This window comes from Microcaecilia unicolor, chromosome 1, assembly GCF_901765095.1.
Source record: "Microcaecilia unicolor chromosome 1, aMicUni1.1, whole genome shotgun sequence".
Lineage (NCBI taxonomy): Eukaryota > Metazoa > Chordata > Amphibia > Gymnophiona > Siphonopidae > Microcaecilia > Microcaecilia unicolor.
Window position 1 is genome coordinate 388608350 of NC_044031.1, and position 15307 is coordinate 388623656.

The following is a 15307-nucleotide window of genomic DNA, read 5'->3' on the forward strand; positions in this document are numbered from 1 at the left end:
CTCTCTCTCCTTCCCCCCTTTTCCCTTCCCCTGTGGTCTGGCATCACATCGCTCTCCCACTTCTCTCCATCTCCCTTTCCCTGTGGTCTGGCATCGCTTTCCCTCCTTTCTTCACCCCCTTTCCACTTCTATTTCCCCTGTGGTCTGGCATCACTTTTCCTCCTCTCTCTACCCCCCTTTCCCCTTCCCCTGTGGTCTGGCATCTCTCTCCACCCCCCTTCCCCTTCTGTCTGGCATTGCATCATCCTTTCTTCATCCCTTTGGTCTGATATTGCTTTCCCTCCTCTCTCCACCCTCGCCCTGCTATGCAGGCTTCAAAGCTTTCAGGCCCACTGGCAGCATCAGCAATGTAAGCGCTGCCTTCAGCCTGCCCCAGAAACGTTCTCTAAACAGCTTCCCATGTAGGTGGAACACTATTCAGAGAAGGTTTCCGGAAATAGCAGAAGGCAGCGCTTATATCAGTGCACCATTGCGTTTATCTATGCAATTTGTCTGCACTGCATCGAAATCTCAAGGATGTGTGTTGGGGGGTGGGGGTGTTAGAGGCGGGATTAGGGTGTTCCTAATACATTTTTCTGCCATAACAGAGCAAAACAAAAATGTCCAGGACTAAAGCTAAGAAGTTTTGAGCTAGACCTGTTTTAATAATGACTAAGTCACAAAAAAGTGCCCTAAATGACCAGATAACTACTGGAGGAATAAAAGAACGACTCCTTCAGTGGTCACTGACCCTCTCCTACCCCTCAAAGATGTGAAAGAAACAACACATACCAGCCTTTTTGACTGCCTCAGATGTTACAGCCAGTCCTATTTAGAGCAGCAAGCAGATCCCTGGAGTAGTCTAGTGGTCGGTGCAGTGCACTGTAGAGAAGGGGACCCAGGCCCATATCCCGCTTTAATTGTTACACTTGTGGTGGAAAGTGTGAGCCCTCCAAAGCCCACCAAAAACCTACTGTACCCACATGTAGGTGACACCTGCAGCCATAAGGGTTGTTGTAGTGGTGTACAGTTGGGTATAGTAGGCTTTTTGGTGGGTTTTGGAAGGCTCACCGTACAATATAAGTGTGTGTGGTGGTGGGGGGGGGGGGGGGGTAACGGTGAGATGTGTACCTAGGAGCCTTTATGTGAAGTCCACTGCAGTGCCACCTACGGTGTCCCACTGCTCTTCTGGGATGTCTGTGTGGCTAGTCTACTAAGAATTCTGGCTCCTCCTACATCCCAATGGCTTGATTTTGTGCATTTTTCAATTGGACTTTTTTTTTAATGGACCAAAAAGATAAACACATAGCACAAAAACATCTAGCTTGTTTTGTTTATTAGCTTTTGTGGCTAGCTCTAGAGCTCATGCCATTCTCTGCAGTATAAGTCATGTGCTATGCTCCAGTTTATGACCTTGAACAGTTGGCTATGCTCTACTTATATCTGGGATCTTTGCCAGAAATAATGGATTGTGGCAGTGTGCATTTCTCAGAGCTGGCCTCTCATATGCCCAGGGGCTGCTTCATAAACCAGCTTCCTTAGATTACCCTCCTTCTGGTGCAGAAACCTCCCCCATGGCACATGCCACCCAATGTGCAAATTTTGCATTGCACAGAATTCCCACAGGAGTAGTTACTGGAATACAAAATATAAAGACCAAAATTCCATTTTAGTTTTGTTCGATCACAACTTTTTACAGCAAGGCCAAGGGGGAAAAAAATCCCTGTCCTATATCTAAATTTAAACAAAGCTAAAGCATTTTATTGGATTTAATTTAAGACAGTTTTGCTTTATTTTTATTTTATTTTTTTTTTTTTGGGGGGGGGGGGCATGTACAAAATTGTATTCCAACAACAACAACTCTAACAGTCCTATCTAGATTCAAACAACGGAGCCAAACACTTTGTTGTTTTTAAATATGAGTACAAAATATATTTTTGAAGGATTTTATTTTTGTAACCTGGCTGGGCTGGGCTGGGCTGTAGAACAGTTCCACTGGGCTCACAAAGGACCAGGCAATCCTCCAGGCTCCAGCAGCTTTTTGGCGGGTGGGTACCGATTGCTTCTCCCAGTGCTGGGCTGGGGTCCTCACTACATATAGCCACAGGGGCAGGCCTGAAAGCTGCAGCTGCAGTGTTGCACTACAAAATCACTCTCTCTGATGGAGGACCTCTGTTTTCCTGCCACACCAGTAATAGACACCGTCTGAGGTCACACTTGTTGCTTTCACATGGCTGGGGCAAGCTTCCGATCACAGCTCAGCTGTGATTGGTCATGGAGTTTTAGTTTTACAATGACCCCCCCCCCCCCCAAAAAAAAAAAAAAAACATACCTCCCCCTCTCAATGTGGATTACATTGAAATGTTTTGAAATCTACCTCAAGAACTCGGGTTCCATCATTTCTTTTATCGTTTATTAATTTACTTGTTTATTCATTTACTAGACCGTCACTTATTACAAAAGTAAATCAGAAGGGTTTACAGTATAAAATAATATTAAAACAATAGATAAACATACTCTGAAATCCATTTGTGATAGGAAAGCACTACAAAAAGACAACACACATGCAGATTTCACAGACTGTAGTTATAAAAACATTAGTAAAAACACAAAACTACAAATTTTTTTCTTAGTTTATCCTTTATTTCTGTTTTAAATGTTTGTTTCAACTGACTCTCAAAAAAGATATGTTTTTAAAACTTTACGAAAATGAGTATAAGAATCCTCAAGCCTAAGTTCTTTAGGAAGACAATTCCAAAGAGACGGGGCTAGAAAGAAAAATGCCGATGTCCGTGTTGATTCCCATCTAGCTTTAGATGGAGAAGGAATTACAAGTCTATTATCTGTCAACGACCGAAGTGTCCGAGTTGGAGTATAGGGGATAATAAGGTTAGACAAATATGATGGACTGAGTGAATAAAAAGCTTTATGTGTTAGTGTCAAAACTTTAAATTTTAACCTTGCTTCCATTGGTAGCCAGTGCAATTGATATAGTAGTGGAGTAATCCTATCATATTTTGATGCTCTACAGATGATACGAGCTGCAGTGTTTTGTATCATCTGTAGGCGTTTTAAATTCAGTTTTGAAAGACCTGTATTCACTATATTATAATAATCTAAACGTGATAGAATATAGGCATAGATTAAAGTATGCAGGGATGGTTTATCTAAGGAATTTCTGATCGAGCGTAGTTTACATAGTTGATAAAAGATTTCTTTGTCACATCGGAAATTTGCTCATTAAAAGATAAAGAGGAGTCAATAATAATACCTAGGTATCTAAATGATTGTACCGTAGGTATTTGTTTGCCAAACAGAATTGGTATTAAAGTTGGAATAGGTCCCGAACCCGTTATTCATGATGTTATCGTTTTTTCTGGATTCAATACTAGTTTATGCTTTATTAGCCAGTCAGCCACCTTCTCAAGACAGTTTTGTATTTGCGTTAGATCAATGTTTATTGCCTTCACATAATGAATTAGAAGGAAGTCAGTCCGCTTTCATTGCTTATCCAATCTTCAGGTATTAGTTTTTATTCATAAGCGGATAACATATAAATTAAATAACATAGGAGACAAAACTGATCCTTGTGGTACCCCACACAAACTGAAGTATGAATTTGAGGTAGATTGGTTTTGAGTAACTTTGAACAAACAATTTGTAAGGTAGGAAGCAAACTAGTTATAAATTGTACCTGAAATCCCAATTTCCTTTAACTGTTGTAATAGTAGAGTATGATCTATCAGATCGAAAGCTGTGGACAGATCTAGTGAAACAACTAATGCAATATATCCTTGCTCTAATCAGGAATAAATGTCACTTAAAAATGATGTTAATCTAAAAAGCCAATACGTCTATGGGATTACAAAACCTAAGTTGTTAAATCTCTGTTTATTATTGGATGCTGTTCAGGCTATCTACTGTATGGAACTGCTTTTGATACCACTTGCAACATTGTAGATGTGCCTATGTATCGCATTGGTGACAATAAAAATTAATTTAAAAAAATGATGTTAAAACCGTTTCTGTGCTGTAACCTTTTCTAAATCCTGATTATCTGGGGTGTAATAAATTATTCGTCTCAACATAGGATTGCAGTTGTTTAAACATGACTGTTTCCAATATTTTAGATATGCATGGTAAATTGGAAACTGGATGATAGTTTCCCGGAGACTGGGGATCTAATGTAGGTTTCTTTAATATCGGCCTAACCAAAGCCTCTTTAAGAGCTTGGGGGACTAGTCCCTCTATGAGGCTTTTAGTAATGATCGAATAAAGATAAGTTTGCACTTCTAGAAAGGAGTTTTTTAATCAGGGTGATGGTATTGGATCTAATGAGTTATAAGTTAGTGAAAGTTGTGAGATAGTAATTAAAAAAGAGGTTGAAGGTGGAATCTCAAATGTAGTCCATTGTTCTTGCAATAATGTAGTACATATCGTCTCTGGTACTGCTAACTTAATCAAGTTGGCTCTTAGTGTGTCTATTTTAAATAAGAAGAATTTGGCCAAAACTTTGGACTCTATAAAACACTCTTTGATAGCCAGTTTAGGTTTACTTGTCAGTTGATTCATTATAAAGAATAATTGTTTAGATGAATTTGATGCCGCTTGTATTTGTTTCGAAAAATACGAGATCTTAGCTAATTTTTTTAACTCATGTTTATTGACATGAATACACAAAACAAGGCAGTGCTTATCATAACAGAGATATAGTACAATACCAAACATATCCTTGTTCAGTTCAGATAACATTAATCAACATTTTGTAGCGTTTTCTCCCTCCCCTCCACCTCTCTCCCTCCCCCCCAAACTCCCTCCCTCCCCCCCACCTCAGGAATTTAACACTCTACTAGGAGCTACTGGAGTCAAGGTATCCCAAAAATGTGCCCAAACTGAGCAGAATTTGTCTCCCTTGGATCCTGCAAGATCAGAGATACCACTACGTTCAAATGAACACATGTAGATCATCAACGAGCGCCATTGTGATACTGTTGGAAAGTCCGAAGTCAACCAGAGTTGTAAAATTATTTTTTTTGCCATCAGCAGAGCTTTATGTAGGAACAAACGAGAGCCGGACCGTGCCAGCCCCCGTGTGTTGTAATCACCAAACAACTGTCCTGGGGAAATACGCCACCAAATTCCCCACATTGAGGAAACATGCAACGATAAAAGTCTCCAAAACTTCTGAATACCTGGACAGGTCCAAACCATGTGGCCCAGATTTGCATTAGCTTTCCCACACTTAGGGCAGGTGTCTGAATCTCGCAGAGTGGCCCGGAACGCTCTTCTCAGCGACACATGTAGACGGAACATAAACTTATACTGTAGTTCCCATCAACAAGCGTTTTCTGTCAGTTTGTAAGTACCTATCAAGGTGTTCTTGATACTCTCTGGATTTACCGAGAAGGCCAATTCTCTAGTCCATTGTTGCGCCATCCGGGTGAAGTCTGTTGATTGTAAATGGTCTCTTAAATGAGCGTGGAAATACTTTGACGGAATCTTACCCTGCGCATCAAGCACGAACATTGTATTAAAACATTCCCACACTGTTACTGATAAAATCTTTTTTTAGGTAATGAGTTAACATAATGGCTTAACTGTATAAATGCAAAGGGGTCCCTGTTTTCCAAGTGAAACTCTCCACTAAGTTCTGGCATTGTTTACAATTATTTCTCAATTCCATTGAATTATTTTTTCTTCACAAACGCTCTGCTCTACGCACCTGTTGTCTGCATAATTTTAAACCGGCCTGATACCATGGCTGAGAGGATTTTATTCTTTTAGTATAAAGTGGGATTATTTTCTATATTCATCCTTATCTTATTATCACCTAATCAAAATTTGTTTAGATTGCACATTTTGTATTACTGTTTGAATGATGTCATTTCCTGCCATGGAGCATTTAAAGTTTGATCACTGCAGTGTCCATTTTTTTAATGCCGTGTAGCATCTTTGTTTCTCTTTCAGTTGCAGCTGTACCCGAATTCCTGAGGCAGATTTTGAAACCCACCTTTTAAATCTAATGTTCTTCTATGGCGATGCTACATTGACGATGTTTTTATGCTCTGGGAGATGATATTCAGTTTTTGGATAAGTACATAAGTAATGCCACACTAGGAAAAGACCAAGGGTCCATCAAGCCCAGCATCCTGTCCACAACAGTGGCCAATCCAGGCCAAGGGCACCTGGCAAGCTTCTCAAATGTACAAACATTCTATACATGTTATTCCTGGAATTGTGGATTTTTCCCAAGTCCATTTAGTAGTGGTTTATGGACTTGTCCTTTAGGAAACCGTCTAACCCCTTTTTAAACTCTGCCAAGCTAACCGCCTTCACCACGTTCTGTGGCAACGAATTCCAGAGTTTAATTATGCGTTGGGTGAAGAAAAATTTTATCCGATTTGTTTTAAATTTACTACACTGTAGTTTCATCACGTGCCCCCTAGTCCTAGTATTTTTGGAAAACGTGAACAGACGCTTCACATCCACCTGTTCCACTCCACTCAATATTTTATATGCCTCTATCATGTCTCCCCTCAGCCGTCTCTTCTTCAAACTGAAAAGCCCTAGCCTCCTTAGTCTTTCTTCATAGGGAAGTTGTCCCATCCCTGTTATCATTTTAGTCGCCCTTCGCTCTGTTTGATATACAATTTGTCAACCACAGTTTTTTGACCAAAGTGTTTGTGAAACCAACTGACAAGAATACTATATTGGAATTCAATAGTTGTCATCCAAGATCAGTATGTGAAAGTTTGCTTTTTTCACAATTTTTGCAGTTTCGCCGCATCTGCACTTTGGATCAAGATTTCAAGTCACAAGCTAGTAGATTTCACTGCAACCTCAAAGAAATTACCCTCTGAAGGTGTTACGGCAAGCTTACCAATGTGCCAAATATAATGACAGGGACCTTTTGTTACAGGGTAAACACCAACCTGCATCTATAGATCTGACAGTAATCTTTGTAATGAGGCTTATATCTGGAATGATAAGGGGAATGGGGCTTGATATACTGCCTTTCTGTAACTACATTCAAGGTGGTTTACATAGTATATACAGGTACTTATTCATACCTGGGGCAATGGAGGGTTAAGTGACTTGCCCAGAGTCACAAGGAGCTGCAGTGGGAATTGAACCCAGTTCCCCAGGATCAGAGTCCGCTGCACAAACCACTAGGCTACTCCTCCACTCCAACACTGGGATATTATGAGAACTCACCTAGCCTTTACTGACCATCATTTATGGATAGCTTTTTCTCGCTCTAGAAATCTTAAAAAATTACTAAGTCCTGCACAATTGGCCATGAAACATGAAGTAGTGGTGGTTGATAAGTAGCCAAATGGACACTTTAAATGTAATAAGCCGAATTGTAAAACCTGTTCAGTAACAATACAGGCCAGTAGTTTTTTAAATTAGTGTGGACAAGAAGACATATCAATTGAAACATCATACGACCTATCAGGCCACTAATGTCATTTATTTAAGAAGATGTCCTTGTAACAAGATTTATGTTGGTAAAACCAGAAGGTCTCTGCATGTGAGGATGACTGAACACCAGTCTCGGATTTCCACACACCATGTAGAAGCTCCTCTTGTCCAGCATTGTGTACAATATTCTCACAAGTTCAAGGACTTGGTTTGTATGGCTGTTCTCTCCTCTGACAGCCTTGCACTAGTTTATAATGTGATTCTAAAATGTGTGTAAATGCTTTTACTGTTATTCTCATATCTAAGGACTTTCACTGCTGCAGTTTCCTCTGCAAAGATATGTGAGCAAGGCATTGTGCGTAATGTAGTTCACAGGCAATGCAACCACACTTGTCTGTCTGTATAAGAACGGTTACCACTGGTTGTGAGGCTGCTCAGACCTCTCAGCCAAGCTTGGCTCCTGTGTCTACTTGCTATCATTTCCTGGTCAGTCTGACTATCTCTGTCCTGAGAGGTCCGCCAGGTATGACCTTTCCCTCCAATCGAGAGTCATCCTCTAGGACCACCCCTTGCTACCCGATGGCAGGCTCTGTCCCCATTGGTCTTTACCTGCTCCTCCCTGAGGCTTCCTATCCTCTTTGTCCCTTCAGCCATGAGGCATTTCAACATCTTGCTACAGACATGAGGTATTCACCATCTTACTTCTGACTGCTCTGTCCTGCTGAAACTCCCTGCAACGAACTTGGTTTTTTACCTTGAAATTATCTCCTCCCTAATGAGATATCGCACATTCCAGTCACCCAGCTCTGAGATACTTCTATCTGCTCAACTATTTCTCACCTCCAACCACTGAAACAGCTCTCAGAATTATGGAGTCTCTGTGCCCTGGGGCAGCACTTCTGAACATCTGACTGTGAGTAAATTATCTGTGATTTATTCAAATAAAAGAGACTTCAGAAAAATAATAGAGACTTCAGGTGTGATTGGTGTGCCAAGGTTATACTCTCAAGATATATAGACTTTACAGTAACAAGTCTATGAGAGACTTGAACAATGGCCATTGATCATATTTTACCATCATGTTGCGGAGGCGACATAAATAAGACATTGTTACAGAGGGAGCTGTTTTGGATATACAGTTTAGTCACTGGAACCATCGGGTCTCAAAACAAGTGTACATTGGAGCTGCTACATGTGAGCTCTTTGTTATTTGCTGCCACTTCTTTGCCAGTTCCCGTCATATGTTTTACAATTTTCCGGTGAACAAGCAGTTAAAAGACGCTGTCACCATTGATGTTTTTTTACTTAGCAGCAGGGTTACACAGTGGGTTTACATTTTGTGAGTAACAGCCAGGTTACATTGAATTAAGTTTACTTTTGTGTCTGATATGCTATTGCCTGGTTTTTCTTTTCAGCAGGTCTGCAATTGCTCAAATCCCTTGACAAAACATTAGCAAAATGGGAGCCTGCCAGGGTTTGGAGAGCTCGCAAATTGTGTAGACTGTGCAGATTAGTGGCTTTACTATTTTTTCCCCCACTGCTAATTATTTATTGCCAGCCATTTCAATAGGGAAGAAGCAAAGTTAAATAAGTTAAAAAATATAAAATTACAAATAAATACAAAAATACTTATGTGACATTTGGTAGGTGGGGGGTTTTCAGTCAATGATTATATGAGTCACATAAGGGCTTCACCCACTTATAGAGTGTTGAATAAGAGTGATAAGTTCCTGTGACAGTATGAGACTTTTTCTCCCCGTTACACCTAAGTAGTAGTGAACTGGTTGTCTACTCTTTTGATATTAAGTTGGTCACTTATTGGTGAGTAGACCAAGAGGCATATTTTCAAAGCACTTAGCCTTCCAAAGTTCCATAGGTTTCTATGGAACTTTGGGAGGCTAAGTGCTTTGAAAATGAGCTTGTATGTCATTTTGGTTTTGAATTAAGTGAGCTTATCCTAGAAATAAGCAGTGGATTTCCCCCAAGTACATTTTAATAATAGTCTATGGCCTTTTCCTTTAGGAAGCCATCCAAAACTTTTTTAAACCCCGCTAAGCTAACTGCTTTTACTACATTCTCTGGCAACAAATTTCAGAGTTTATTTAGAGGTCAAGTGAAGAAAAATTTTCTCCAATTTGTTTTAAATTTACTACTTTGTAGCTTCATTGCGTACCCCCTAGTCCTAGTATTTTTGGAAAGAGTAAACAAGCAATTAACATCTACCCATTCCATTCCACTCATTATTTTATAGATCTCCAAGTTGAAGAGCCCTAGCTGCTTTAGCCTTTCCTCTTAGGGAAGTCGTCACATCCCCTTAATCATTTTGTCACCTTTCTCTGTACCTTTTCTAATTCACTATATTATTTTTTAAGATGCAGTGACCAGAATTGAACACAATATTTGAGGTGCGGTTAAACCATGGAGCAATACAAAGGCATTATAATGACCTAATTTTTGTTTTCCATTCCTTTCCTAATAATACCTAACATTGTTTGTTTTTTTTTAGCTGCTGCTGCACACTGAGCAGAGGGTTTCAACGTATCATTAATGACGACACCTAGATCCCTTTCCTGGTCGGTGACTCCTAATGTAGAACTTTGCATTATGTAGCTATAATTTGGGTTCCTCTTTCCCACATGCATCACTTTGCACTTGCTCACATTAAATGTCATCTGCCATTTAGATGCCCAGTCTCCCAGTCTCGTAAGGTCCTCATGTAATTTTTCACAATCCTCTTGTGATTTAACAACTTTGAATAACTTTGTGTCATCAACAAATTTAATTACCTCACTAGTTACTCCCATCTCTAGATCATTTATAAATATGTTAAAAATGGTCCCAGCACAGACCCCTGGAGAACCCCACCATCTACCCTTCTCCATTGAGAATACTGACTATTTAACCCTACTCTGTTTTCTATCCTTTAATCAGTTTTTAATCCACAATAGGACACTACATACTATCTCATGACTCTCCAATTTCCTCTGGAGTCTTTTATGAGGTACTTTGTCAAACATCTTTTGAAAATCCAGTTACACAATATTGACCGGCTCACCTTTATCCACATTTTTGTTCACCCCTTCAAAGAAATGTAATAAATTGGTGAGGTAAGATTTCCCTTCACTAAATCCATGTTGGCTTTGTCTCATTAATCCATGCTTTTGAATATGCTCTGTAATTTTGTTCTTATAATAGTCTCTACCATTTTGCCTGGCACAGACGTCAGGCCCACCGATCTATAATTTCCCGGATCTCCTCTGGAACCTTTAAAAAAAAAATCGGCATTACATTGGCCACCCTCCAATCTTCCAGTACCATGCTTGATTTTAAAGATAAATTACTTATTACTAACAATAGTTCTGCAAGTTCACTTTTCAATTCTATCAGTACTCTGGGATGAATATCATCTAGTCCAGGCAATTTGCCACTCTTCAGTTTGTCAAATTGCGCCATTACATCCTCCAGGTTTATAGAGATTTCATTCAGTTTCTCTGACTCATCAGCTTTTCTGGCACCGGTATCCCACCCAAATCTTCCTCTGTGAAGACCAAACCAAAGAATTCATTTAATCTCTCTGTTATGGCTTTGTCTTCCCTGGTTGCCACTTTTACCCCTCAGTCATCTAGTGGTCCGATTCTTTTGCCAGCTTCTTGCTTGTAATATACCTAAAAAAATTTTTTACTATGTGTTTTGGCCTCCAACGAAATCTGTTTTTCAAAGCCCATTGTTGCCTTCCTTATCAGCGCTTTGACTTGCCATTCCTTATGCTGTTTCTTATTACTTTCAGTCGGTTTTTTCTTCCATTTTCTGAAGGATTTTATTTTAGCTCTAATAGCTTCCTTCACTTCACTTTTTAACATGCCGGCTGTCATTTGGTCTTCCCTCCTCCTTTTTTAATATATAGAATATATTTGGACTGGGCGTCAAGGATGATATTTTTGAACAGCATCCACGCCTGATGTACATTTTTGACCTTCACAACTGCTCCTCTAAATTATTTTTCACCGTTCTTCTCATTTTATCATAGTTTCCTTTTTGAAAGTTAAATGATAACGTACTGGCTTTTCTGTGTGTACTTAATCGAAAGCTGATATCAAATCTGATCATATTATGATCACTGTTATAAAATGGCCCCAACGCCATTACCTCCTGCACCAGATCATGTTCTCCACTAAGGACTAGGTCTAAAATGTTTCCTTCTCTTGTTGGCTCCTGTATCAGCTGCTCCATAAAGCAGTCCTTGATTTCAAGAAATTTTACCTCCCTAGCATGGCCTGTTACATTTACCCAGTCAATATTGGGGTAAATTTAAATCACCCAATAATAATTAATTCTACATCAATTTATTCCGTATCTGGAGAATTGAATTTGTGAAAAGCCAGGAGAGATGGGCGGTGGTGAATTGAAATTGCTGTCATGGATGTGTCCCCTTAAAATTGTTTTTTCCCCCTGAAGCAGGGAAACAGGGAACCCCTGTTGGGATTTAAAAGAAATTATCGGGAGTCTGATCGTATTTCACTGAAGGATTGGCAGGTTCATTGAAAGCTTCATCCAAGATAAGTTATAGTCTCTTCTAATTTCTGTATCGTGGATAGGCATTTTATATACATAAATGTGGAGGTTTTTTTTGATTTATGATTAAAAGGAGCCCTCTTTGCAAATGAAGGTATATCTTTCAAATTGGAGTGTCTCTGATTCACACTGAGGTCTTTTTCTCCACTATTTTTTTTAGTGAATAACATAATTCAATTCTCCAGATACAGAATAAATTGATGTAGAATTAATTACTATTGGGTGTATCGAGTTCTACAGATTCCCTACATTTTCAGTGGTAATTGAAATCACCCATTATTATTGTGTTGCCCAGTTTGTTAGCCTCCCTAAATTCTGATAGCATTTCTACATTCATCTGTTCATCCTGTCCAGGTGGATGGTAGTACACTCCTATCACTATCATTTTCCCTTTACACATGGAATTTCAATCCATAGGGATTTCAAAATGTGTACTGTTTCCTATAGAATTTCAATTTGATTCAAGGCCCTCCTTAACATACAATGCCACCCCTTCACCAATTAGATCCGCCCTATTACTACAATATAATTTAGAGGAGTGTGGTAGCCGTGTTAGTCCACTCTTAATGTTATCAATAGAAATCAAACAAAATAAAACATGGAAAAGAAAATAAGATGTACCTTTTTTATTGGACATAACTTAATACATTTCTTGATTAGCTTTGAAAGCTAATCAAGAAATGTATTAAGTTATGTCCAATAAAAAAGGTAGCATCTTATTTTCTTTTCCATGTTTTATTTTGTTTGATTTCTATTGAATACAATATAATTTGTATCCTGGTATGACAGTGTCCCACTGGTTATCCACCTTCCAGCAGGTCTCAGAGATGCCTAGTATATCTAATTTTTCATTTAGTGCAATATATTCTCTCTCTCCCATCTTATTTCTGAGGCCTCTGGTATTCACATATAGACATTTTAAACTATGTTTCTTGTTCCTATTTACATCTTGCTCAGTAGCTGACAGAGTTAATTTGCAATCTTTTGTCTGATTTTTATTTAAGGACACCTGATCTACTATGGTCTCTTTTGCAACCTCGCTATCGGGATACCCTATCTTCCCTGTTTTGGTGACTTTGAAAGATACCTTGCTCCGAACCATGCATTTTTGAACGATTATCAGCCTTCCCCCACGTTCTAGTATAAACGCTGCTCTATCTCCTTTTTAAATGCCGATGCCAGCAGCCTGGTCTCATCCTGGTTAAGGTGAACCCCATCCTTCCGGAATAGGCTCACCCTTCCCCAGAATGTTGCCCAGATGCTTACAAATCTAAAACCCTCCTCCCTGCACCATCACCTCATCCACTCATTGAGGCTCCAGAGCTCTGCTGCACGTGGAACGGGTAGCACTTTGGAAAATACTACCCTAGAGGTTTTGGATTTGAGCTTTCTACCTAGGAGCCTAAATTTGGCTTCCAGAACCTCTCTCCCACATTTTCCTTTGTCATTGGTACCCACATGTACCAAGACAGCCAGCTCCGCCCCAGCACTATCTAAAATCCTATCTAGGTGACTTATGAGGTCTGCCACCTTCGCACCAGGCGGGCAAGTGACCAGGCGATCCTCATATCCACCAGTCACCCACCTATCTACATGCCTAATAATTGAATCACTAAGTACAACAGCCGTCCTAACCCTTCCCTCCTGGATTTTAGCTCCTGGAGACACATTCTCAGTGCAAGACGATATTGCATCCCCTGCTGTGCTGGTCCTGTCTACAGGATTATTTCCAGCTGCACCAGGGTGATGCTCTTCTTTTAGAAGACCTCACTCCTCCAAGGTAGCACTATAATCCATTGCATAAAATATCTCCCACCCCATCTCCAATACCTTAAAAATGAACTTCCAGCTGACACTATCACTTTCTTAGAATCCAAGGCCAAGAACAGCGCCCGCTCCACTCTCTGCTGCATCTGCCAACTTAAAAACCTTCCATTATCAGAGGCTTGCCTTCCTGGTATAAACTTAGTTTTCAAGGAGGTGATATTCTTATTTACTTAATATTTTTCTAAAAAGTTTGTTTTTAAATTTCTTTAAACAACTCTTTATTAATCCACCAAAATATCCATATCTCAAAATTCTCTGAAGAAAACTGAAAATAGCTCCAGCATGAAAAGAAACTATTCCACAAAGGAATGATAGAAGTGAGTGAAAAGTCTCACACAAATATTTAAACGTGCGATATTCCACAACACTCAAATTGCCGTAACAACTGCTCCCTTCTATTATTCCTTTGTGGAATGGTTTGAGAGGAGTATACATTATTTTTCAGCTAATTCTGAGATATGGATATATTGGTGGATTAATAAAGAGTTGTTTATATTTTTTCTAAAACTTTTTTGTTATTTATTTAAAGTAAATAATATAATCACCTTGGAAACTAGAGCCCTTCTTTTGGGTTGGTGGTTTCTATTTTTTGATTACAGGACTACTGTCTTCCTGGTATAAATCCAGATTGGTCTGTGTGTACCAACAGGTGGATCACCCTCTGAAGACAGGTGGTCAAGATCTAGACAAAGATTTTTATATCAATATTAAGCACAGAGATGGTCCAATAAGACCCCCCCCCCCCCCCCCACATACACACACAGTTTTTTTTCTTTTCCATCCTTGCTATTATTGCTATGTAGGCAGCTCTCATGTTCACAACCTTTCTCATATCTAGAACTGTTAACCTAATATCCTTTTCAGGGTCCACCTGACTGCTTTATAGAATGTTGGTATAAAGCCATCTAAGTCCAGAGTTTTACCCCTCAAGGGATTAGATGGCTTTAATCACCTCATCACCTCTGACAGGTTGATTCAGAATCTCAAGGTCTTCCATTCTCAGTTGCAGGAAATATTTTTGTAGCTTGTTCCTCTGACCACTGTCCTTCTCTATACAGATTGTGATAGAACTGGGTAAAACCTCATCTGTATCCCTTCACTCCTGTGTCTCCTGTTTGACTCCTAATGTGCAATATAAATTTGATGTTTCTGCTTGTTTAAACTTGCCAACCTTATTTCCTGCTTCAAAATATTTTTGTTTTACTTGGGTCAGCTTCAGCTGAAGTTGATATTATTCGTATGCATACTCCTTGTCCATTTCTAATTCCCTCAGTAGTGTACCTGATCCTAGCCTACTATGACATACCTCTATATATCAATGTCTCTATACAATTTTGCTTATGTTGAGAAACAAGATTGCCAGACTCATAAATATTATTAAAATAAAACCTCATCTGCCCGGGGATGGTTCACAACACCTATTCCCTGATGGCTACTATCACTGGTTTTTCAAAATAAAGCTCAGAAAACTCAGAGCAGGGAAAACAACTCCACTAGGGATAGA